This window comes from Lissotriton vulgaris, unplaced genomic scaffold, assembly GCF_964263255.1.
Source record: "Lissotriton vulgaris unplaced genomic scaffold, aLisVul1.2 SCAFFOLD_228, whole genome shotgun sequence".
NCBI classification, from domain to species: domain Eukaryota; kingdom Metazoa; phylum Chordata; class Amphibia; order Caudata; family Salamandridae; genus Lissotriton; species Lissotriton vulgaris.
The window spans coordinates 951,339-977,800 of NW_028252959.1; the positions used below are offsets into that span (position 1 = coordinate 951,339).

A 26,462-nucleotide genomic window follows, 5' to 3' on the forward strand; every position below is an offset into this window, starting at 1 on the left:
GCACGCGCAGCCCGGCGCCGTGCAGGTCCCCTGCCACAGATTCCCTGAACACGCACATGCACACGCAGGCAGGAAGGCACACACACGTGCGCACCCCCCCTACATCCCCCCCACTCACCGGCACCCCCCCGCCGCACACACACACTCGCGCACCTACACACTCGCACGCACGCATACACACATACAGAGACGCTGCCGCCGCATACATCCCCCCCCCCCCCCCCCCCCCCCCGGCCGCCGCATACATACAAGCGCCCCCCCCAAGCCCCACTTACCGCCATTCTAAACTCTTGCAGCCTCCGCGGGGCTCTCCCTCTGGCATGGGAGCCCCGCGTCACCAGCACTGCTTCTCTCCGTGGGCGCGTGCGCGGGCTTCCGAAGACGGAAGTCCCGCCCCATGGAAGCTTTCGGTTTCGCTGTCGGAGCTGGTTTTGCTGGGAGGAGGGGGAAGGAGCCAGGTGCTGGTCCCGCGTTGGCACACTTGCTGCTGCTGCTGTAGTCGGGCAGGATGGCGGGCTGCTGCCTTTCGGCGGAGGAGAAGGAGCAGCACAGGATCAACACGGAGATCGAGCAGCGGATCAAGAAGGACAAGCAGAACGCTCGCCGCGAGCTCAAGCTGCTGCTGCTCGGTAAGTGGCCGCGGGCTTGCAGCCAAGTCTCACTACAGTCTTAACAGGGCCGCGCCCCTCCTAAGGCAGGCTATACTGGAAACGCGGCTTTATGGTACCCGGTTGGCCTTGTTGCACTTTACTCGCTGTTAGGTGTCCCCAACATGGCAGCTGAACACGTTCCATGATGCTGATGCACACAGGATAGCCGTGCATGCACACTATAGCTAGGCAGCCACAAGCAAGAGCACTCAAAACTGTTTCCCACAGACTGTGTTTACAACACCCCGCATGCGTGATTTAAGATGAGTTAGCGCAATGGCGCCCCCTGCTGGAGCCTCCTTCACATCTACCTGGAGCAGCGTTCCATGGCCGAAGTACTGCAAACTAGCGTATGTTTGAGGCACTACACCTTTTTCCCTCGCCAAGGCTGTTTACCCACTGGCTTCCCATCCCAATAGTCATAGGCACTGCGGTCGCAGCTCTGCTGAGCTCCAAGGCTACACCTGCCTGCTCACCAGCGAAGGGCTGGGCTGCTCGGCACACTGAGGCAGCGGATAGAGTAGGTGCCAATGTTGCCGTCATTTTTACAGCACACACTGCTCTGCATGGCTCGGAGCGTCTTATAGAACGCAGGAACATACCCGCAGCACCGCAAACTAACAACCAGCGCATCCGCGGCCAGAAACTACTATGCCTGGCTCCCACCTGGGGCTGAGGGTCATGGGCTCCCATGGCCCTCTCAGCCCCCACTAGACAGTGCCTTGCGGCTCTGTAGGCGGTTCCGGGGGACTGGCGGGCGGGGTGCTGGTGCATCCCAAGGGCTATCTTTGAGCAACCCCAAAGACCGGATGCTACACCTCAGAGTGTTCCACGCCATCCCATTCTAATTTCCACTACATCCCCTTTTACATTCCCCGCTGTCTCCCTCTCCTTCTACCCTTCACCCCACCCCCCACCCCCCCACCCCGAAGCTTCTCACCCACCGCACACTACCCTTTCTCATCCACGGCTCCTTTCCTCTCATGTTTCCTTCTCTACTCCTGCTGCTCTGTCTTCCTTGTCACCCCACTGCATTCTTCGCTCATCTGCCCCCGCTGTCTTATTCTGTCCATCAGGGCCCACTTGCCACCTCCTTCTATCTCACGCACTTTGCGCTAGTCATTGGCTTGTATCCTGTTTAACCTCAACCCCTCTTAGATCCCCCTGCATTTATAATGCAATAGGACTCGCATTTGCAAGAGGTTAAGCTATTGGCATGGTCATTTACAAGGCCAATAACTCAAACTCTCCTAAATGCGAGACCTATTGCATTGCAAATGCTTGTTTCTTTTATCCTGTGTATTGATAATAGCATACGCAACACACAGACTTAGTCTCAGAAAGGCAAACAATGAATTGAGGGGTGTACAAATTAATGGTAATTAACCTCTCCCATGCTGGGGACGAACCCCAGCCGTCACGCCCCGCGGTGGGCGTGTGCTGATGACGGCTGAGGTTCGTCACAGCCCGCCCTGTTCTTTTGTTTACCGCACAGCGGTAAAATCGCGACCGCAGCGAAGGGGTTAAAGAATTCAATCAAAGATCTTCTCCAGGGGGGAGAACCAGCACCGGATAACGCAGCCCTGCTGGCGGCGATTACTCATTCCCACGACATGTTGGATGCCAAAATAGGTGCAGTGGTCTCATTCCTGCGTCAAGACCTCCTCAATGCAGTGGAATTACAGTGGCTGAGGCTCGAATGTCTGTTGTGGAGGACCCAGTCACAACCTTACAACAAAAAGTCAACTGCCTAACCGTTATTATTCAAAAACTGGCTACGAGAGCTGAGGATGCAGAGGGCCGTGCAAGGCATAACAATCTACGCTTCGTGGGCTTCCCCGAGTATTGTGAAGGTACCTCCGGATTGTTGACATGGAATCTCGTCAGCGGGCTCTGGAGGGCGAGATGCAGGCCGGGGGTGGGGAGCGGGGCTGTCGTCAGCTCCTTTTTTCGCAACAACAATGTCACGAACTACTCACAAACTAAGCTCAACAAGCTTAGGAATGGATGGCACTCTCTGCACCACTCCTCAGGCGGTGCCTGCGCTTTCGCCGCACTTTACACTGATTTCTACCAAAAAACGGAACATCTACCCCCAGATTCCATACAAGAATTCCTACGAGACATGCCGCCGAAGCAGCTATCAGACAGTATACGTGAGCAATTGAACGCCCCTATTGCGCTGGAGGAGCTCACCACCGCCCTCCACGCCATATGCCCGGGCCAGGCCCCGGGTCCCAACGTGTTCCCCAGTGAGTTCCTTCAAGGATGTTTCTTCCAGACAGGTCCCCATCTCCTTGATGCACTACAGGGGTCGCTTGAGCTGGGTATACTCCCGCCTGATTGGCAGGATGCTGAAATTGTAGTATTTATTTAAACTGGGGCGTCCTCTGGACGATCCGCCGTCTTATCGTCCTATCTCGTTACTTAACTTTGAGGCAAAATTATTGGGTAAGATCCTTGCCAATCGCCTCCTACCGCATATAGCGGACCTGGTCCAGGTCCATCCGGATCAATCATGCCATAGTGGTCTACACGCCACATCAGGCGAGTTCATAATACCCTGGCTATGGTATCAAGGCTGGGACATCCTGCGGTGGTCCCACGCCACATCAGGCGAGTTCATACTACCCTGGCTATGGTATCAAGGCTGGGACATCCTGCGGTGGTCCTACTTGCAGACATAGATAAAGCCTTTGACTCGCTGGACTGGGAGTATCTATTTCTTCTCTTACAGGCCCTAAACCTTGGCCCGCGATTCATATTGTACATTCGTCTCTTATATACAAATCTCTCTGCTTCTGTACGAGTCGCCGGGGGCCGTGTCCGCACCCTTTCCCTTTAGTAGGGACACACGGCACGGGTGGCCCCTGTCCCCACTCCTTTTTGCGCTTTCTATAGAACCACTGGCCTACTGGCTGTGACGAGATCCCCTAGTCTGAGGCTTTTAAATGGTCCGGTAAGACGTCCAAAAAGATCGCGTTATATGCGGATGACGTCTTCTTCTTCCTTTCGGACCCGGGGTTCTCGGGCCTTCAGATTTTGCTAATCCTGAAAGTGTTTGGGGAAACATCAGGTGTATGCATGAATTCATCTAAGTCGATACTCTTCTCGATTTGTGGCGATCAGGGACAGGGCACTTGGGCGACACAACTGACGCATGCATCTGATGGCTTCACATACTTGGGCATTTTTGTGTCTGCTGATTAGGCGGTGTCCTGGGCACGCAGCATAACCCCTCTTATATCCAAAACCAAGGATGAAAGGCAGGGCGGCCATCTTTAAGTTGGTCTCCTTACCGCGAATCCTGTGTAGGCTTCAGAATTCTCCATATGGATTCCCCTATCGTGGTTTACACAAATTGACTCACTTTGAATATTTTTTTGTGCGGTGGCGGGGCAACACGTGTTGCTCTGCGAACATGTACTCAATCCATCTTCTGAGCATAAAGGAATGGTGGTATAATCCCCAGACACATCCTGTATTTGCAGTAGAGAGAATTGTGAGGTAGGACCAGTCATTACTTGACTTGCTATACAGTCATGGTCACTTGGACCGTTTCCCACCTGCCACCATAGTGGTGATTCAACTGTGGCGACGTGTGGTCCAGCATACGGGATGTAAAGGGTGACGTTCGATGCAGGCGTCTCCACTGTGGCGGGTATATCGCCTTTGACAAGTGAGTACACTTCCTGGGTTCCGTGCCTGAGATCTCATCGGCATCTCTACACTAGGAGACATAATGAAGGGGACTAGTCAAAAATCCTTCCAACAACTGCAGGAGGAGTATCACCTCCAACGTAATCAAATCTATAAATATTTACAACTGCGACATGCTCTATCCACACACATAGCAACACTGACGGATCTTCCAGAATTCCATCCGCTGGAAGGGCGACTGTCAATGGGAGATATCGGCCCGCACAAGATTAGGCAAACATAACAAATCATTGTCAAATGCAATAATACAACGTTAGATGCGCTCCAGCGAAGACCTATTATTGGACGGAGGCGCTGGCGAGTCCGGGCGGCGCCTGATCTAGCGACCAGCTACCATCTACTTCAGCTCAAATTTCTGTACCAAGTCTATTACACTAGACATCGCCTATGGCGTATGGGGGTGTTACCCTCGCTGACTTGCCTAAGATGTAAATGGGAAGCTGGCACTTTCTCCCATATGGTATGGAGATGTAGAACTCTCCTACCCTACTGGGATAAAATAGTGACCTGCCTTGGCAAAATACTCTCATGAAACATCCCCTCTGATCCCAAAATAGTATTGTTACATAGCACGGATGGCATAGGTGGTAATAGATATAAACAACACTTATTCTTCCTGGGGCTCATGCTGGCTAAGCAGGATATTGCCCAGCATTGGAAAAGTTCCACTTCACCACCTTTAGGGAAATGTATGAGATGTAAGAAGGCTAAATCAAACACACTTATTTTATATAAATGCTCGCCAAATAGTCAACAGCTGTTAATCAATACAGTATAAATCATGAATTAATCGATGGTTAGCATCCTGAAAAAGAAAGGAAGAAACAAATCCACATTGGTTTTTCAAATTGTATTCACTTTTTTAATTTTCAAAACAATGCAAAGAAAGTTGGTAAAGACATTACCCCAGATGATTAAAAGTTGAGTTGGTTTCTCAAAGGAGAGGGTGTAAGGAGAAGAAAGTGCTCATGCTTAAAACAGGAAAAAGGTAGATTACAGGCTGTAGACCTTCAAATTAATATCCCTTTCAAATTGATACTGGTTAATTAACCCCTTCTGTGCTCATGACGAGCTCAGCTCGTCATGAGTCACGGTGCTCGTGTGCTCATGACGAGCTGAGCTCCTCATGAACACACCCATTTTCATTATGGCAGCACGGCAGAAGAATCTCCCTAGCAGCCAAGGTGTTAATGCAACAAAAACCTGTATTATGAGGCTTGTCCATAATATAATACATCAAATCAATCATAGATTTAATTTCATTTTTTTTGTTTTAACAATTTTATTAAAGTGAAGAGCACAGAGTCATCATTGCAATACCATATTACATTCCAATTTCCGTGCATTATAGTACATCAATATTCACAAACGACATATATTTAATGATTTGGAAGGTCACTGTTTCGATTTCTCCTCATCGCCATATCCTCTGTTGGAGAAGTACAAATCTCCCCCCTAAAGGCATTCCACCCTCCCCATTCCTTGTCCCACTTCTTAGGGCAGCTCCGCTGCTTGTAGACCTTCTCCGCAATCCTGCATCTATCCATCTCCACCACCCAGCCAAACGTCACTGGCCGTTTGTTGGATCCCCAGAGCCTTGCTATAGCCCTTTTCACCAGTAGGTATCCCAGTGCCACCCATTGTTGCTCTGTCTTGTCAGGTCGGTGGCCTCACATATATTAAGAATCCCCATTCACGTTGATAATTGCAGGTGTTTACCCAGTGTGTCTCATTTTTTGGGTTGCACTGCTGCACAGAGGACGTACATTGGGGCAGTCCCACAGAGAATATGATAAAATTTACTGTCTTGGCCGCAGCCTCTAAGGCACAACGCATCTGCACGGCTACCTATTTTGGCCAGGAGTACCCCGGAGAGATAGGACCTGTGGAGTATTTTTAGTTGTATAAGGCGAAAGCAGTGATTTATCGCCGTTTCCCCGGCGAACATTAATGCTATTTGCCAATCCTCATCATCTATTGGCCCTATGTCTGTTTGCCAGCGGTCTGGAAGAGTCTGGAAGGAGTCAGGTACATTGTTACATAGTTTACGGTAGGTGCAAGAGATAGCTTTTGACAAGAGCGGTTCCGAGAGCAGGCGGTCCTCTAAAGGGGAGGAGTCTGGCAAGGAGGGTATGTCTGGAATGTTTGTGAGAAGAGAGTCTCTGATCTGCAAATATCGTAAAACCTCTCCGGGTGCGAAAGCATATTTGGTTTGCAGTTCCCTAAATGTGAGAAGTTTCCCCTTGCTGACCAGGTCCCCTATGTTGGTTATGCCAATGGTGTCCCATTTATCAAACACTGTGTGATAGCATAGCGATCCTAGCCACTGAGAGGACCACAACGGCGTGACATTTGTGAGTTTATCCACCCATCCTAGGCGCTCAGTGGCCTTTTGCCAAATGGCTACCGTTTGTGACATAGGCCCCAGTACCGGACCCTTCAGACCTTGCTGTAAAGAGCACCTAAATACCCCTCCACCCCTGTTTGGTGGTGTTCTAGGTGGAAGGACGGGTTAGACAGGGAGCCATTAATCCAGTGGTTGATGGCCACCAGCTGTGAGGCCCAGTAATAGAGGCGTATATCCGGAAGGGCAATCCCCCCATCGTACCACCCCAATCATCGATTTTTAGGTGCATAAATGCAACATCAGGTGAGAGGGCGGGAAGCTATGGTGACGTACAGGATTTTGCTAGGGGGTATGCATCGACATTTCGGCCCGACTTGTGCGTAGAGGGTAACTTGAAACCTCCGCTGGCGGGTCTTCATCTCCTGGATGTAGCCTTCATCACGGAAACATGGCTAAACACCCTATCCCTTCCCATTCTGGACATGCTGGTGCCGCCCGGTTTCTCAATTATCCGCAAAGACAGGCCCATACACAAAGGTGGCGGCATAGTAATTATCCCCAAAAGTGACCTCTTCATCTCTGAAACTCCCGCCTGCCTGTACAATTCTTTCGAATGCCTGTCGGTCAAGTTCAAATCTCCCACTCATAGTTTACTTCAAAGCCATCTCCTTTACCATCCTCCAGGCAACTCCTACGAATTTGGAGCTCAGCTATCGGAACTGATCACCCAATCCGCACACGACACCGACCAAAGTTTAATTCTGGGCGACCTCAACCTAAGATGGAACGAAACTAATAACCCGCTCATTCAATCTCTCAACACCCTTCTGCAAGACAATGATATGATCCAACACTGCTCAAAGGAAACGCACCATAGAGGAGCGATCCTGGATGCAATCATTGCAGACAAAAATGCAATCACGATTGATCACATCATCCCGGTGGACTGGTCAGACCACCACATCATTCTCTTTCATATCAACCATTCGGCCCTATCCCTCCCACCCACTCACGCCTCCCCTAAGTGGGTCAGGAACACATCCAGAGTCCCCCTAGACAAGCTAGAAAAAGGACTCAGCTCACTCCTCCCGAACACAACGGAGTCCCTCTCATCCACGGAACTCACCTCGCTCTACCATTCCAACTTGGAGCTCACCCTGGATCAGCTGGCACCTCTGAAACTAAAAAAACCCAGAAGCATCCCCTCTTTGTTCTCTACTGACATTAATGAGGAAAGAAGACTCCTTAGATCCCCGGAAAGAACTTGGAGGAACAACCCCACCTCCCTCCACCGGGATCAACTCAAGGCAGCAAGCAAAAACTACTATGATCATATCAAGAGCAAAAAGCCATCCTTCTTCTGTTCTGCGTTAGACAACGCCAAAACCCGCCCCAAAGAACTCTTCAACATCATTAGGAACCAAACCTCCATTCCAGTGACAGCCAAGTTGGCGTCGTCCAAAACCCATTGCTAACTTTTTCAATGACAAAATCGCCAAAATTGATCGTTCATTCAACTCGAAGCCCTACTCCCGCACAGTTACCCGGATTCCTGCAACTAACCACAACCCCCCAGTGACCTCGTCTCTCCACTGGTCATCCTTCCGGCCTGTCCAGGATGAAATGATATGCAATCTTATCGCCTCCGCTAAACCCTCGTTTCACTCCCTCGATCAGCTACCCTCGAGACTGACCAAGGAGCTGAAGCTCACTCTAGCACCAATCTGGGGCAAGATCATCAACAGCTCCTTGAGCGAGGGTTCCATTCCTGACTGCCTCAAATTAGGACAAGTCACGCCACTTCTAAAAAAAAAACCTGGCCTTGACCCCATGAACATGAACAACTTCAGACCGGTCTCGAACCTTCCCTCCTATCCAAAATTCTTCAAAGATGTGTGCTCTCACAGTTAACCCAACATCTAGAGATCACTCATCAACTTGACCCACACCAATCAGGGTTCAGAAAGGGCTGCAGCACTGAAACCGCAATCCTAAATGTCGTAGATGATCTGCACATGTCACTCTACTCCAACCAATGCAGCCTTCTCATCCTCCTTGAACTCTCGGCTGCGTTCAACACAGTTGATTATACCCTGCCACTCAATGTCCTCCAGGAGAGAGCGGGCATTGTAAAGACGGTCTTAAAATGGTTCTCCTCTTTCCTCAACAACCGCACTCAAAGAATAAAGATCAACAGCTTTGAATCGGACCCCCTCCCCATCAGTAGAGGAGTTCCTCAAGGGTCAGTACTCTCCCCTCAACTCTTCAACATCTACATGGAACCCCTCACATCACTTCTAAGGAACTCCAACATCCCCTTACACCTCTACGCGGATGACACACTCCTACTCATCCCTCTGAAATCACAGTAACACAAAACCTCAAATAAATCCTTTGCGGGTAATGCTCCCAGGATCTGGAACTCTACCCCCCCTCCCCATATCAGAATGACCGCCTCCTTCCCGGAATTCAAGACGCTACTCAAAGCCCTCTTCCTTGAGCGCTCCGGTTCATAACGAGGACCCCACGCCTGATTGTGAAAGACCGCTATCTCTTTGAACCCAGAGCCGGATGATTTGCTCCTGATCTCCGTCCCGTAGTGCGCTCAAGTTGATGTTGTGCAGACTTTACTTCCTGCCTGTGTTCCTTCTTCTTGTTTTTCTGTCCACATTTTGCTTTGTTGCATATCTGTATTTGCTTTGAAGCGCTCTGATACCCTCTGGTCCAGTCAGCGCTATACAAAACTTCAATAAATAAAAAATAGATCACTGGAGAGGCAGTGTTAGATTACATGGCTTTCTGGGGGAGGTGCAACATGAGCAGCGTATAAATATCATGCATCATAGGATATTTTTGGGTTGGTAAAAGGCTTTATAGGAAGAAAGAACGGGGGGAGTTATCAAAGTGGGGGGGGGGGTAGGAGGGGTAGAAGGGAGTGAGCCCAGGGGGGAATCGAGGAGAGTACGAATGGCATTTAGGAGGAGACTGGCCTTCTGTCTGATCTCTGCGTCGGAGAATCCGGTCGAGGATTGCCTCAAGAGTATGACAAGAGAGTGTCCTCAAAACTTTGGCGGGCCTGCAATTGAGGGGGAGTGTAGCGAGATGTATCCTTCTCTTTATGTTTAAAGTATTTTATTCAGCATGACACACCAAGACAAATACACATCATCATGGAGCAATCTACGTCAGCCAGAGAGTCCCAGCGGTTGCAAAAAGCCATCAGGTATAGGCCACATATGGGAATCCAGCATGGCATTAAAGAAAGTGCATAAACCTGGCGCGACACATCATTTTAATACAAACACCTCCCCTCGCCCCAACTCCCAGTCACCCCAGCCCAACTCCCCCCCCACCCACCCCACCCGTTGTCCAGTGCACTATCGTCATCTAACCTATACTTCAAGGCCATAGGTGACCAGGAAGGAGGGACTCGTACCTAATCACTGATCTGGCGCCGGCGGGCTCGTGAGCCGCAGGAGGCGGAGGTATCTGGGACAGGTGAGTTCTCTGAGCTCCGTGAGCAGTAAAGAATGAAACGATTGCCAGAGTTCATTAAATTGTGCTATGTCCCCTGCCACCATGAGAGACAGTTTTTCCATACCCAGCACATGCCACAATCTGTGGAGCCAGCCTGTGACGGTGGGCGGTGTGACAGTGCGCCAGTGTATCAAAATATTCTGAACTGCAGAGCCTAGGGCGATGGCGATCTGCCTACCTCTTCTGGACCTGAGGGGATACATTAAGTCATTTGGGAGTCCTAATAGGGTATATGCCGGGAAGCGCGGGAGCTCAATACCAAAGTGAGAGTCTATTTCATCCAGCACTTCTTTCCAGTAAGCGGCCAAAAGAGGGCAATCCCATAGAATGTGCGTAAGCGTACCCCGATGTCCGCACCCTCGCCAGCACGTGTGTGCCTTACTGTGGTCGAACTCGTGGATCCGCTCAGGCGTGTAGTACCAATAAGTGGAAACTTAGGTGAATGTATCAGTGAGGCCCATATGGTATGCCGAGTGGCGCGCCCTATAAGAGATGTGGTCCCTCTCCCTGGGACTCAAAGTTCTCCCAAGCTCCTGCTCCCATCTAACCCTCCCGGGGTTATGAAAGTGTGTTGAGGGTAGTTGCAAGAACCTATACAAATCCGAGATTAGTTTCGAGTCTGACGTACGTGACAACAACCACCTCTCGCACGGTGAGAAAAGTCTATCCGCTGTTTCTCTCACTTGTGGCTGAAGAGCCCAATGCCGGGCCTGCATATAGCGGTGCCTCTCGGTCTTGGGGAGAGAGAATTCCTGACGGAACTGCGTGAATGGGATGACCCCCTCAGGGCCATACAGATGACATAAAGCTCTACACCCTGCTTGCCGCCTGTGCGTAAAGGCTCCCTTCTCCATTCCGGGAGTAAAAGCCGGGTTGTCTACCAACGGCGAGAGCGGCGACGGAAACGAGGTAAGGTCATACCTAAGGTGAGTAGCGTCCCAGACCCGTAAAGGCACTCTAGTGATAAAGGAGGCGTAGAGATTCTTAGGCCGATGGGACCGGTGCAAGAACGGTATCTCCTGCAGAGGCCGGCCCGCCACCGCCTGTCCTGGAAAAGCCAATGCTTATCCGACTCCCATCTGCACCATTCTACTAAATACCTCAGTTGCGTCACTTGAAAGTATTTACGGTAGTCGGGAATGCCCAGACCTCCTGCTTCAGGAGACAAAAGGGAGAGGGCCCTGCGCAACCTGGGCTTTTTCCCTTGCCAAATGAAGCGTGCTACATCTGACTGCAGCTGTGGGATCCACCCGGTTGGTGGCTGAAGCGGCAAGGCCCTGAACAGATAGAGAACCTGCGGCAAGATCGTCATTTTAATGGCAGCAATCCTACCCAACCAGGAGAGGATGCCGCGATTCCAGCGGCCCAGTTCTTCTCTGATCTTAACCCCCAAGGCCAAGTAGTTAGCCCAAACCATAGCCGGTAACGTGGGCGCTATCTGAATTCCCAGATACGGTATCGCCTCCGAGGACCAAAGCAAGGGGAATCTGTTCTGTAGATACGCCCTGGTGGCCGGTTCTAGGGAGATATCCAAAGCCACCGACTTCCCCACATTCATCTTAAAGCCAGAGACTGCACCGAACGCGGCCAGCTCCTCCATACAGGCCGGCAATGCTGTCCGGGGTGTGGCCAACGTGAAGATGACATCGTCAGCGTAAAGGCTGATCGCATGGGTAAATCCACCCATCCGTATCCCTTCCACAGCCGGGTTAATCCGTACCCTTTGGGCAAACGGCTCCATGTATAAAGCAAAGAGCAAGGGTGAGAGTGGGCAACCTTGCCTAGTGCCTCTCTCAATGTTGAAGGCCGCGGAAGTGTATCCGTTCACTCGGACCACGGCTGTTGGCTCTTTATAGCAGTTGAGGACCATGGAGCGGAACTTCTCTCCAATGCCCGCCTTCACCAACACCTGTTCTAAAAAGGGCCAATGTACTCGGTCGAACGCCTTCTCTGCGTCTACCGCCAGCATCATTCTCTCACCAGGAATCTGGGAAGCCTTCTCCAACAGGTGGACCACCAGCTTTGTATTGTCAACCATCTGCCTCCCTGGGACAAAGCCTGCCTGATCCGGGTCAATTAGACCGGGCAGGTGGGGCGTCGGCGACTGGCCAGGATCCCGGTATAGAGTTTCAAATCTACATTCAAGAGGGATATCGGTCTATAGGACCCACAATATTTCGGATCCTTCCCTGGCTTGGGGATGACCGTAATGGAGGCCCTCAGGAGATCAGATGGGATGGCACCAGGTTTTGCGAAAGAGTTAAAGAGGCGAGTGAGGACTGGGCCTAACGACGTGCAAAACGTCTTATAAAAGAGGGCGGAGTAGCCGTCCGGGCCCGGCGCTTTGCCATGTTTGAGTTTGGCATTTGCCGACACCACCTCCTCTATTCCAATATCCCTATTCAGGTGGTCCGCCTGTAGAGGCTCCAAGGACGGCAAGGTAACCGAATCCAAATAAGAGGTCATGTCCGGAATGTCCGGTGGGTCGCATGCGTAGAGGTTCTCATAGAACCCTCGGAACACGGCTGAGATACAAGCATCCTCCGTCTCCATACTTCCCGTGGGGTCGGAGATTTCCTTTACCATCTGGCTCTGCCTTGCGACCCGGAGTCTATTGGCCAGCAGCTTACCACAGCGATCTCCCCCGGTATAAAAGGCGTGGCGCAGCCGGAGGGCCGCGTATTCTGCCCGATCCATATCCAAGGCTGCTAGAAGCTTCCTTGCCTCTTTGAGCTGCCGCCAAATCCTTGGCGCCCCTGTCCTACGATGGATCAACTCAAGCTCCCGGACACTATCAGTAAGCTCATCCCTCTTGGCCCTTCGCTCTTTATTTTCGGTCGCGGAGATCGACAAAAACTCCCCCCTGAGGACAGCCTTAAAAGCTGCCCACTGTGTGGCCCGAGTGGCATCGGCATTGTCATTGTGAGCCAAATAGTCACGGAGCACCTTTTCAATATGGTCTACCACCGCCTACCTATGTAGCAGCGTATCCTGGAGGCGCCAAGTCCTCGATGGGTGAGTGGCAGGGGGCAGGCAAAACGAAGCCTCAACCGGGGCGTGGTCCGATAAGGACAATACTCCCATGTCCACAGAAGAGACCAGCGCCTGCACCGACGAAGTGACCAAAAGATGATCAAGCCTCGCATAGGTCTTGTGCGCGTGGGAATAGTACGTGTAGTCCCTATCTGTGGGGTGCATATGACGCCAGAGGTCCAGGAGATCTACCTCCGCAAGTCGTGCCTTACAGCAGGCCGAAAATTCCCCGACCTGCGGGGAACGCTGCGCCGATCTATCTACAGCAGAATCCAAAACCATATTAAGATCCCCCCCGAGGATAATATGTCTGTCTGGCGAGGCAGTGATATCTTCCACTGCTGACTGTAAGAAACGTTCCTGCTTGTCGTTGGGACTATAAAGGGAGCCGATCGTGAGCGTAAATCCCCCCACTCTGAACCTGTGTGCCAGCAACCTGCCCTTCAGCTCAGTGAACTTGTGGAGATGTTCCCCCCCCTAAAGTGTCTGGCCACCAGAATCGCCACCCCTGCTGTCTTGGTGGCGCACGAGGAGAAGGACTGTATCGGAAATTTGTGGGAGCGCAGCCTAATCTTATCTTGTGGCAACAGGTGCGTTTCTTGAAGGAGGCATATGTCCGCGTGGGCATTTTCCAACAGGGAGAGTACTGCCCGTCGCTTGACGGGGTTGTTCAGACCCCGGACATTCAAGGTCACAACTTTAAAGGTGTAAGGAGGCATAATAGATAGTTTATGTGAAAACGTGGGCATTCTGTGTTGAGGTCATGGAAGGTGTGTGTACCCCCCTAGCTCAAGTAACAGAACGGCTGGCAAAAAATAGCATATGAACCCACCTCCCCCTACGCTAGGTAACCCGCTGCCAGCTACGAACCCCAATGTGTCCATGGGCTGCCTCATGCACCATCCAGACCCCCCCTTAATCTCCGCATGCGCTCCCCATCCCACTCTAGTCAAAACAAGGTGAAGAAAGACAGCTAAAGCAATAGATTCCTGTATTGTGTACTGGACAACCCCTTCTCCCACACCCAACTCCCGTTTCCCACACCAACTCCCCCACACCCCGAGACCCTCCCCACACCCCACACCCCAAACCCCGTTCCCACCGCCCCAAAAACTGAGTCAAAGGAACCATTGTCCAAGCCCGGCCCATAACAGGCAAGTTTATGGAAAGTCACAAAAGTGGGCGTCCAGCCACCACGCAACCCCCGCCGGCAGGCTACTCAACCTTCCGCCGCCCAGCTAAGCGCCACTCCCCGCTTCCCTGATGGTATCGGGTCAGGGGGATGGGGTCTCGCTCCCCTGCTATGGCCGTTCACCACTGTTGACGGGTCCACGAGCCTCCGGTCTCATCGGCCACCTAGGCGCGCACTGGGCGACCGCCCCCTTCGTCGCTGTCTTCCGCGGGGCAAAGACTCCTGCCAAGACGGCCCCCGCTCCGGGCCTCCAGAGCCTCCAGGCCAGATACAGTCGCCGGCTTCCGGGGCAGCACCCCCGACCACAAGTGGGCTGGCGCTGGTGCACCGCGCGGGCGGCTCCCGGTCAACTCCTTCCTGGCCCTCCGTGGGGGAAGCCGGGGCCCTACAGATATCGGCCGCATCGATGGTAGCCAGAGACGCAGCCAGCCTTCAGTGGACTCACCCCGCTGGGCACAAGTGCTCGTCTCCACTAGGCTGTCGGGGGGATTGTCTCCGCACCCTGCTCGGGTCCAATCAGGCCTGTGGCCTCTCACAGCACCACTCGAGTCCTTCTTGCGGCCGCGACTCGGCCTCGTTCCGCCTCGGGACCCAGCCGTACACGCTGCTCCGTACACCCCTGACTTCGTGCAGCAACCAGCCGTGCCCCGCAGTAACAACGGCCAGACCCGACCAAGGCTTCACACCGCTCCGGGCTATTTCGGCGGCCTCAGCGCGGCACCCCAGGCTCAGTTCGCTTCACAAGGTGGGCCCAGCATCACTTCCGGCCGGAGCCGCAGCCCTCGCAGATCTTGGCCCGGCGTCCAGAGCTCGCCGATGACGCCTTCAGGCACTCCGATTTTTCTCGGGATGAGGCCCTCAAGTCCCCCACCCCTTCCGCCGCCGCCAGATAGCAACAGGGGGGGTAGGGGGGGTGGATCAGCGATTAGAAGGCTGTTTAGGGGCCCGGGTCGGAGGAGATCGCCGTAGGCGCGTCTACTCACTCCGCCATCTTGGCCACGCCCGTATCCTTCTCTTTAAAGACAGTACTCACTTCCAACAGCTAGAGCCATCCCATGGGGTGGATACTAGTTGCATGGAAACTGCTGTACATTACATTTGTGGATAAACTGAAGGAAACCGCAGAAAAGTAGCTCACAATGCATGTAGTGTTGGTTCAGTTAGTGAATACATTGTGGAAGGCTCATTAAACCTATTAGAGGAGAGGCAGTAAATAGTCCTGCATAAAAAAAAAACAACATTCACATAATGAGGCTGGGTCTATTTACTGACACAGAATTACCACAGTCGATTTTTTAAAGTATTACAGGCATGACCCTCAGACATGGTTGACTCACACATCAGTTTTACATAATGATTCACTTTTTATCCCCCCTGCATGTCGATGACCTAATGGGTTTCCCTTTGAGATTTTTTTTTAATTATCCTCCTGTTAACCTTGCACCTCCTGGCTGCTTACCAACAGATATTCAACACCAGTATGGTACCATACGATGTACATGGGGCCATGGTTGTGGTTTTTCCAAGCCCGGAGCCCCATTGCACCTCCTGAAATCTTACAGGCCAATTTCGGTCATTAACATCGAAACAAAAATCTTGGTGAAGTTCCTAGCATTGAGACTGATCAAGAAGATCAGCACCATCGTGAGTACTGACCAAACAGTTTTATGCAGGAACACAGTGCTAGGCACTGCCTACATGTGCTGCAGGTGGCCCAAATGCAGATGCACAGGTTACATGGGGGTGTCACCCTGCTCTTTGTTGATTTCTGGAGAGCATCAAGTACGGTACACTGGCCCTTCATGCTAGCAGTATTAGGAAAGATGGCATTTGGCTGGTGCTTTCCCTGATTTGTAAGGGCCATCTACCTACTCCAGTGGGCAGCAGTTCATCTGAATGGTACTTTTTTCTCTTCTTTCCCAATATGTTGTCCCCTCTTCTCTTCGCCCTGGTCATTGTGCCCTTAACTGAATGGATCAGGCGAGATGCGATTTACTGTGGATTTCAATGGTCAGAGGACCCTGAGGGTAGGGTTTCCCTTAACACGGGTGACCTTCTCCTTTTTTTTTTTTTGTAAGACCTTTATTGCCATTTAGTAACAATACACAGCGAGGAGCCTACAACCCTGGGGCCGGCTACGTCTTTCCAAGTTAGTGTTAAAACTATAAATTACACAGCCCTTCAGCCGACAACGTTAGGTCCGGCGGCGTTAAAGTATAGATATGTAATCATCACATTCCTCTCGCTTACTCACAATCGATCCGCGTCTTACTTTTTGTTTTTTTTTTTTTTTTAAATTATAGCCAATCTTAACAAACAGTTCTATATAATAATAGAAATACAAAGCGAACCGTAACTGTGGCAGTGTCGACAACCTTTTCACTGTTCTACCATTAATGTTAATGTATAAACGGTGTGGGTCCCATGCTCACAGACTACAGTCCGGCACCTAAACCTGTCACTTTCTTATCTCGCTGCGAATGCCACACCCACCACCCACATCAATCTGTAGGATCGTCACCGTCTGACTCCCCCTCATAGTCTGAACTTTCAATATCTTCTTCCGGCAATGGGTCACATAAATCACCCCGATACCCGTTCCAGGGCAGCCATATTTCATTCCATTTACGAGGGTTTGCCCTTAATTGATATACTGCTCTTTCTGTCAACATTAACACATCCATATTCTTGCACCATTGTATTAGGGTAGGAGAATCTGCTGCCCCCCATTTCTGAGCTATATCTCTCTTCGCGGCCATTATGCCCACAGTGGCCCAGAGCTTTCCATAGTGTGTCAGGTCATTCGGGTCCCATATATTCAGTAAGCATTTTCGGGGGTCTGGTGGAAGGGAACACCGTCAGTGTTTGTGAGATTGTGCGCATTACCCGTTTCCAATAATCAATTATTATCGGGCATTCCCAGATCGTGTGAATGAAGTTGCCTCCCCACATCCCCGGAGACAATAGGGGTGTTGCGCCCTTTGGAGTTTGTGAAGAGTGGTCCTGGTGTAATATATCCGGTGCAGTATCTTAAGTTGCACCAGTCTGAACCTGGCCGAAATGCCCGCCTCCTTCGGGGACGCAAGAGCCGTGTTCCAGTCAGTTTCGTCCATCTCCCCCAGTTCGCCCACCCATCTCTCTCGCAGTTTAGCCGTGGGGTCTGATAGGTTGTTCAATAACTTGCGGTACGTGAGCGAGGTGGCGCTCTGCTGCATAAAGTCAGTGAGTAAAAGGTTTCTCCATCGGGGAGGCCTCGGGGACTTCCATACCCACTTGGAGTAATGTCAGTAGTGCATGCCTAATTTGTACGTATCTATATGTTTCAGTAGGGCCCAGTCCATATTGGTGCTGTAGCTGGGAGAAGGGGATAACCGTCCCGTCCACCCATAAGTCTCCCACCGTAGAAATACCAATATTGTCCCACTGTGTAAACCCCCTGCTTTGCCGTAAACAACCCAATGCCTTGGTGTCCCATAGCGGGGTGAGTTTCGTGATTACGCCTCCCCAGTTCAGTTTCGTCTGTGCTCTATACCACAGTGCCACCGTGTGTTTTGTGGGTCCTATCAGTTTCACCGCCAACCCTTTGTGGTAGAGCTGCGCTAACAGGCTGTGCGTGCCCAATTGTACTCTATCTGCCCGATTTGCGGGGTCGTCCTGAGGGACATGCAGCCAGTGGTTGATGACTTTAAGCTGCGCAGCCCAATAGTACATGTGTATGTTCGGCAGCGCTATCCCTCCCTCGTACCAGCTCCTGTTTAACTTCACATGCGCGATTCGTGCAGGGCGGTCTCCCCACAGCAGACCAAACACGAAGGCCGTCACCTGTTCGAAGTAGCACGGCGGCAGCAAATAGGGGGTATTTTCAAGCACGTAGAGGAAGCGCAGCAGCGCCATCATTTTAAATAGGGCCGCCCTCCCCAGCAGCGTCAGGGGCAGGTCTCTCTAGTGCCGCACGTCACTCCGCAGGCGGTCCAGTGGAGGTTTTAAATTTTTGTGTTAGAAGTCAGACCCGGTCTGTGTGACATGAATCCCGAGATATTTAAAGGAGGTCTCCGCCATTTTCAGCGGACAGCCGGGGGGAGGACCGGCGCCGGGCCGTGCAGTACATATATGATCGATTTTGTCCAGTTAATCGTGTAGCCGGACACCTTCCCATGAGTGTTACACATTACTAGGAGTTCTGGTATCCCACGTTCTGGTTCTGTCAAACAAACCAGCATATCGTCTGCGTAGAGGGAGACTTTATCTTCCCAACCCTCCTTCCAGCCAATCCCTTTCAATAGCGGAGTAGCGCTAATTAAGGTTGCTAGTGGTTCCAGCACCAGGGCAAACAGCAGGGGCGATAGTGGACACCCCTGGCGTGTACCCCTAGCCAGGTGTATCGTGCGAAACGATATGACCGTTTGCCGTGACGTGCGCCACCGGGCTAGAATAAAGGAGTTGTATCCACGATATAAATTTGGGGCCGAATCCCATGTGGGTTAGCACTGCAAATAAATAATTCCATTCGACCATGTAGAAGGCCATTCTAGCATCCAGGGATGATATTGCCGCCGACACCTGCAGTTGCGGCGCATGTGCCAGCGCCCCATGTACATGGCGAAGGTTCAACTCGGTACTTCTGTGTGGCATAAAACCCGACTGGTCCGGGTGGATCAAGTGTGAGAGGTGAGGCATTAATCTCACAGCCAGCAGTTTCGCCAGAATCTTGGCTTCTGCATTGAGGAGCAATATTGGACGGTATGATGTGCATTCTGGTGCGGGTTTCCCGGGCTTCGGGATTGCCACGATTGTGGCCGTTCGCTGATCTAGGGGAAGTTCGGCTAGCTCCAAACTTTCTATGTACATTTCCAATAGCGGCGTACACAATGTTTCCGACATAGTCTTGTACCATTCAATTGGGATCCCATTGGGGCCCAAAGCCTTGCCAGATCGCACGGCGGCAATGGCCAGTTGTATTTCCCCAGTCGTGAGTGCGGCGTCTAGCTCTTCCACCGCTTCCGGTGTAAGTGTTTGTGTTGGTATGTGTTGGAGGGCAGCCAGTGCCGCTTCCATTGTTACCACCCCGTCTGGCGTGTAGACCTTCTGGAAGTAGTCGGCTAGTTCTTCGACTATATCCGCCGGGCGTGTGATGCAAGTCCCATCATTAGCGCTGAGCTGTAGTATATTCCTACTGCTACCCCTTTTCTTGTGTAACCAAGCCAGCATTTTCCCTGCCTTGACCCCTACATCGTAGATTCTGTGCGTGGTTGCCGCTATATTTTCCTAGGTCCAGCGCTTCAGGTGATCATAGTGTTGCTGCTGGCATAATTGTAATGTATGGAGTGTGGCCGGCGTTGGGTCTGCCATATGGGCAGTGTTCGCCGTGTGTAGAGCCAGTTCCAGCTCCGCTAATTCCCGTCTTTGGTCCCGCTTATGTCCTGCTATTGATGCTATGGCTTGCCCTCTCAAAACAGTCTTGTATGCTTCCCACAAACCGTGGGAGACTCCACTGAAGCCGCGTTCTGAGTGAAATAATACAGGGTCGCTTTTTTTTTTTTAGTTCTTTCCTAATAGTCGGGACTTTGAGGTATCCCGGATGAAGCGGGTATATTCTCTTACGGGTCTTCTCCTGACAGGAGAGAGTTAGTGTCATTGGGGAACGGTCAGATATACCCCTGGGCCGGATGCTTATATCATCAATGGGTAAGAGACTGTCACCCAGTGTCAGGAAGTAGTCTATTCGAGACAAACTACTGTGTGTTGCGGAGTAATAGGTATATTGCTGTGTGGTGGGGTGCATGTGTCTCCATACATCTGTTAATCCCTGTGCCTCCAAGAAGCCGCTGAACCGAGAGGGCCCAGCCGTTTGTGACCGGACTGGGAGCCGATCCAGTGTATCGTGTGCTACTGCGTTAAAATCCCCGCCAAGGATAAGGTCTCCCGCCGGAAGTTCTAGGATAAATTTCCCCAATGCTGGAAGAGCAATAGAGGAATGTAGACTGACACTATGGTTAATGGTCTGCCCTCCCACTGTCTTTTTGTATGGCCGCGAAGCGGCCCTGGTCGTCTGTTCTGGTGCGTTGGAGTATGAAGGGGGATGATTTTCGTAGTAAAATGCCTGTCCCCCGTGATCCAGATGTGAACTCTGAGTGTACTGCCATATGGTAACCCCTTCTATCCAATGCCTGACATTCTTTGCCAGTGAGGTGCGTCTCCTGGAGGAGGACCAGACCTTCTCCTTTTTATTCAATGCCCTAGAACTACTATCCTGAGAACTCTCCAAATGTTCGAGGCTTTTGGTGATGCCTTGGGATTCCGGGTGAACTGGGGAAAATCGACGTGATTCCCGGTTGTAAGCACCCCACTGCAGCATGTCCTCAAATCGCAGCTAAAGGTGGCTTCTATCCACTTTATATATTTAGGCATGATGGACACGACCAGCTCACACCAGAGCTGGGACCTTAATATTGGACCACTGCAATTGGGGCTCCAGAGAAACCTCAAAAGCTTGCAAGGCAGACCAACTGCTGGCACCCCTCTCTGCCTCGACATATACCTTAGTAATGTTCCAACCTCAAAGGATTCAGGGCCCGATGTAGGTAAATCCCATTTACCGAATTTGAAATACTGAATTTTACCGATTCGTTATTTCAAAATCGGTAAATGGGATGTAGGTCCCAACATCTGGAATCGTTACCGATTCCTTACAAATTCGGTATTTACCGATTCGGTAAATACTGAATCGGTATTTGCTATTGAATCCTATGGGCCTTTGAAGCCCATAGGATTAAAGTCAAATACCGAATCGGTATTTACCGAATCGGTAAATACCGAATTTGGCAAGGGTGCAGGGGGTGTCACTTTGACACCCTCTAGCACCCCCAAAACGGGCATGTGTGCAATGTGGCACACAGACATGCCCTAAGGGCACGTCTGTCTGTCACATGGCACATGTATACATGCACAGATGTGCATGTACACAGGAATCGGTATTTTACCATGGATTTGTATTCCATGGTAAAATACCGATTCTGTAAGCCATGTGCTGATGGAACATTGGCTACCTACATTGCATTTTCGGTAATTTTACCGAATCGTTATCATTACCGAATCGGTAAATATTACCGATTCGGTAAATTTACCGATTCGGTAATGATAATGATTCGGTAAAATTACAGAAAATGTGCCCCTACATCTCGATAGCCCTTTACCGATCGGAAACGGCCGAAAATCGGTATTTTCGGCCGATTCCGATCGGTAAAGGGCTACCTACATCGGGCCCTCAATGCCTACAACCTCCTAAGCATATCCACTGTTGGTGACGTATGGGCCAATAGCTGCATGAAATCTTTCGCCCAACTGGCGATCTATTTTGCCCTTCACAAGAGCCAATTCTTTTGGTACTTGCTGTGCGAAACACTCAATATCCACACCAACAAGTTGCAGACGCTGCTGGGGTTCTGATCCTTAGCGGCCAACGTCTCCATAGGGTAACTTGGACAAAAAGGGATATCATGAATCAATATGCTACTAGTGGTCAATTCCTCTTCTCCGAGATACATCAGCAAAAGATCTTGGTGTTTTAGACGACAATGACTGGACTGAAACCAGAATGGCCCCCTGTCTACTGGACATTTCAGCTAGACTCCGTTTCATACAGTTCAAATACCTACACTGTGGATACTGCTATCCAGCTAAGTTGTGGCGAATGGCAGAGCTCCATCCGCCACATGCTGGGGCTGCAATTAGCGTATAGGGCACTTTCCTACCTGCCATGTGGGAATGCTTAGCTATAGCCTCCTTTTACTGTACACTACATATACAGCTGGAGAGGGTACTGGGGTATGATTTCCCATTGGACCCCCGTGAGCATTGCTGTGAATTATGGATGGCTGTGAGGGTGGCTGGAATGCAAGACTGCTAGTTGGTTGGGATACCTAATCGCCAAAAGGGACTTAGTGAGGCACTGACTAAATACATGCCCTCTGACTCTTGGCATATAGAAGGGTGGTCTGAACAAATGTGCCCAAATGGAGAAAACAATCTACAAAGCCACAGGATGCCTGATGAAATACTAGAGAATTTGGCCCCCATGGACACAATACAGTGCCGCCTGAAACATTGATTTGGGACGTCGTGGACTACAGTGAATGGTTGTTGGATGTGATGATGAAGGATGGCGGGCCCCTGGGCTGGGGGGGGGGGAGAGGATGGGTTAGCAGGATGGCAGTTTGTGTGTGTGTGCAGACAGACATGGTTGGTATAGCATACGGGTACACCTATTGCTTGTACGATTTGACAATGTACTGTTTCATGCAGTTTGAAATGGTAATAAAATGTTTTTGCGAAAGAAAAAGAATCCTGTACATTTATATGTATTAATTGCTACTACATAGGAAATTTCATTTGACTATTGTGGCAGTATTTTTTATGCATAAACTCTATACGCTTATACTATATACTCCCCTGTGAGCCATGAAATTGATCTAATGGTTGGAAATCTGCTTGCTGAGAAGTTGCTATTTCCTATTACAATTTATTTTTTGTTTTCTATTGTAGTGTAGTTCCTAGTTTCCCACTAGGCCCTGCGCATTGGAATAACATAAACAGTAGTATCGACGTGGAACTGCTTATATTCCAGGCCTCCACTGACTATGCTAAACTTAATTGGGTTGTGTTACCAACTAGCTCAGAGGTCACTGGAAACTTTCTTCTCTGCATAGGAGGTGATCAGCTTCCTTGGCACAGACAAGAAGGGATTCAGCTTTCCAACAACCGTGCAACATGACAACTTTGCTCCTCAGATCAAGAGTCAATCTCTAGGGTCGTGTGAAACAATAGACATGTATTTCACTCAGTCAGTCTAGTGCAGTTTACTTTCACGAGATGTAGAGAATAGAGAGACGGGCGTTTGTCAATAAAGGTTAACATTTATTGAACAGTATTTCTTCTCGTACAAGAGAAATGTATTGCCACAATTGCAAGAATTGTTATTATAAAAAGTACGTACAGTAAGATAAGTATTGCGAAATAGAACTGTAAAAGCATTGATATGGTTTCTTAGCCATACAATGGTTTAAAAGTAATAAAACATATATACAGTCATATATACATTAGGCTAACATACTCAACTGGTGCTTCTAACTAAGCCTACCCCAGTGTGCCTGACCTAAGCCTAACACGTGAAAGGGGAGTAAGTAAGTAGCTTTAAGTTAAGTTGGTTTTGCCAAGGTTTGTTTCAAGAATTCTCGTCTACGGGTTTAGTCAACACCATACCTCTGAATAGAATGATGGAGGATTGGTATCTCCTTCAGGGGTCACTCTCGATATCCCAGTCACCCGCGAAGGTAGAACGGAAACGCCGGAGCTGGATTTCTCTGCACGAGAAAGGCAGCGGCTTTCTTCAGCGCGTCGAGGAAGGAGGGGGGACAGCGTCCGCGGGCAGCTGGAATCTGCTGGATGTCTTCGCAGAGGGACGGCTGTTCAGCTCCTAAGCGTACTGTACCATCGTTCGCGCTTTAGCAGCGATAATGGTATCAGCAACTTCACCACCGAGGGACAGCAGGCTGCAGCGACAGGGTGCTAGCTTCACCAACACGGGGTCTTGCAGGCAGCTTGCATCAGCAACAGTAGCTCGTACAACAGGCAACAGGCATTGCTTAAGGCAACGTTGGTAATATTTATACCTGACAGGTGCCGGGTTTGACGCAAGTTTGCTGGACATAAGACGTCAATTAAAGATGTCACTAGGAAGTGATAGTTATCAGTTGCTCATTAGAGTTCCATTACTAATCAAAACACAGCAAGCGGGGATTTCCAGGTTTGCTGAGTTTTTATCTTGTTGAAGAACTCGGAGTGTTATCTAGGAATATCAGATAGTGACTACCGCTCTGTCATTGCACTAATTGGTCGCAAAGGAAGTGGCAGAGAGAACTATGCTGGAATGTGGCTCTGTTCGTGTGAGGCCAGAGATGACTTTTCAGAAAATCGCACTTGAACGGTTATGCCAATATAGGGAATAAATGGATTTATAGCCGAATAGGGGCATAAGGTCACAGTATCGATCAGGAACCTAGATAAACACGCAACACTATATATCTATCTAAAGAAACTTAAATGTGTTTTTAAATTGTGTGCACTAGAGAAGAACACGTTTTCTGCCTTTTGATCTCATGTACAAGGTTTTCTTTTTTTTAAAAACATGTTTTTTTGAGAAAGTACAACGCAGTACAACAATGGGCTGTGCGCCACTCATTTCACCATCAACCCGAACCACCGCCCCCCATAGGGAACAGCATACGGAGATACCTGCCCATGCGGGCCAGCAAAGTAGCATTATGGCGCATGTAGAATCGTTGACCATATAAGAGTACTGTATCCATAAGTCATCCTGCCATCATTTTCAATGAAAATAAAACATACAAAATACCTAAAGAAAAGGAATCAAGAACCACCCCTCCACCCCCTGAAGACTTGATAACACAGAGAGCATATCCTCAGACATCGTTGACCGCGGCCTCACCCTTCTGATATCAACCATAGCAGTGCACCACATCCGTGGTCCAGCAAGTAACTCTTTCGCATTGCCCATCTTAATTGCTCCTCGACATAACAGACATCCTTTAAACTGGACTCCTGCAGGAGAGCATTCCATAGCGGCATGGCTCTGCGTCCTAGAGACCTCTGCCGCAACCCTCCAAACAAAACAGAGAGCACTGAGCGTTGGAAGCCTTCATCCAGAGTGCCAGGGAGCGGAGTAGTAGCGAGCCTTTAACAAACCTACCCCCCCCCCCCACCCCCCCCCCCCCCCCCCCCCCACACCCCAAAATGCGCAATAGTTCACTGGGTTCGAGACACAGAAACACGTAGGAGCAAAAGACCCAATGCCATAGTGGCGCACAAAAGACGGACCACACACCGACCTCCCCACCATAGGCCCCACCCACCCCCTTCTTCCTATCCGTCCCACCACACCCCCATCCAGGATCTCCAAATCAACCCCCAGGGAGGTCCGCCAGCGCCGCCGGAGCGTCCAACCACAATCCTCTATAATCCTCCCACCTCTTCCATATCTTGTAATGTTTGCGTGGGCAACCCCGGGCCAGGAAGGTGGGTTGTTCCAACCCCATATTAAAGTCAAGACCGCTCTTCCAAACCGAGAACGATGGAGCCTAGGCGTCCTTCCATCTCCTAGCAATATCACGCTTTGCTAAGGTAAGCCCCAGGAGCAATATGTGACGTTTATGTGCATTGCCCCCGACCCCCTCCATGACATGTAGGAGAGCAAGCTGTGGGGTATGCGAGAGCGTCCACCCCAGGACCTCCGAGAGACACGAGAACACCCCCCGCCAGAAGCGATCCAAAGCAGATCAAGACCACACCGTGTGCAGGAACGTGCCCTCCTCTCGCCCACACCGAAAACATTCCGGGGAGGCCACCATCCCCGCCCGCCACAGCCGGACCCCCGTATAATAGACCTGGTGTAGGTATTTGAACTTGATAAGCCGTAGACGCATAGCTATTGCCGCTCCCTGCGGAGCAGCTAGGGTTTCCCTCCAGTCCTCCTCCTCCAGTGTACCCACATCCGCCTCCCACTTACCTCGCAACTCTTCTAGGGTCGGAGCACTGTGTGGAACTAGTGTTTGGTAGATCTTCGAGATTTTCTTAGCCTCCAGATCTCCCATAAAGACCTTGGCTTCTAGGGGGCTGAACTCCGGCAGGGTGTCGATGCCCTCCAAACTGGGGGTCAGCGCATGGCGGAGCTGTAAATATCGGAAGAACTGAGTTCTGGGCATGCCGAACTCTCTCTGAAGCTCCACAAAGTACCAAAGGGGCCCATGCCACACCACATCTCCCAGGGTCGAAACCCCGATCGCATCCCATCCCTTGAAGCCCTGCAGGGTCGCCAGCCCTGGGAGGCGCCCATTATGCCACAGCGGGGTCTCCCCCTTTCGGGTATTCCACCACCCTACGCGCCTCAGGGACTGTCTCCAGATGCGGA

General features: G+C 50.8%; 1 protein-coding gene across 2 annotated transcripts in view; it reads left to right on the forward strand.

Annotated features, from left to right (window-relative positions):
• Positions 1-26,462, forward strand: part of LOC147661202 (serine/threonine-protein kinase Nek1-like) — a 1,124,062-nt gene that overhangs the window by 323,727 nt on the left and 773,873 nt on the right. The gene's annotated exons all lie outside the window — the stretch shown is intronic.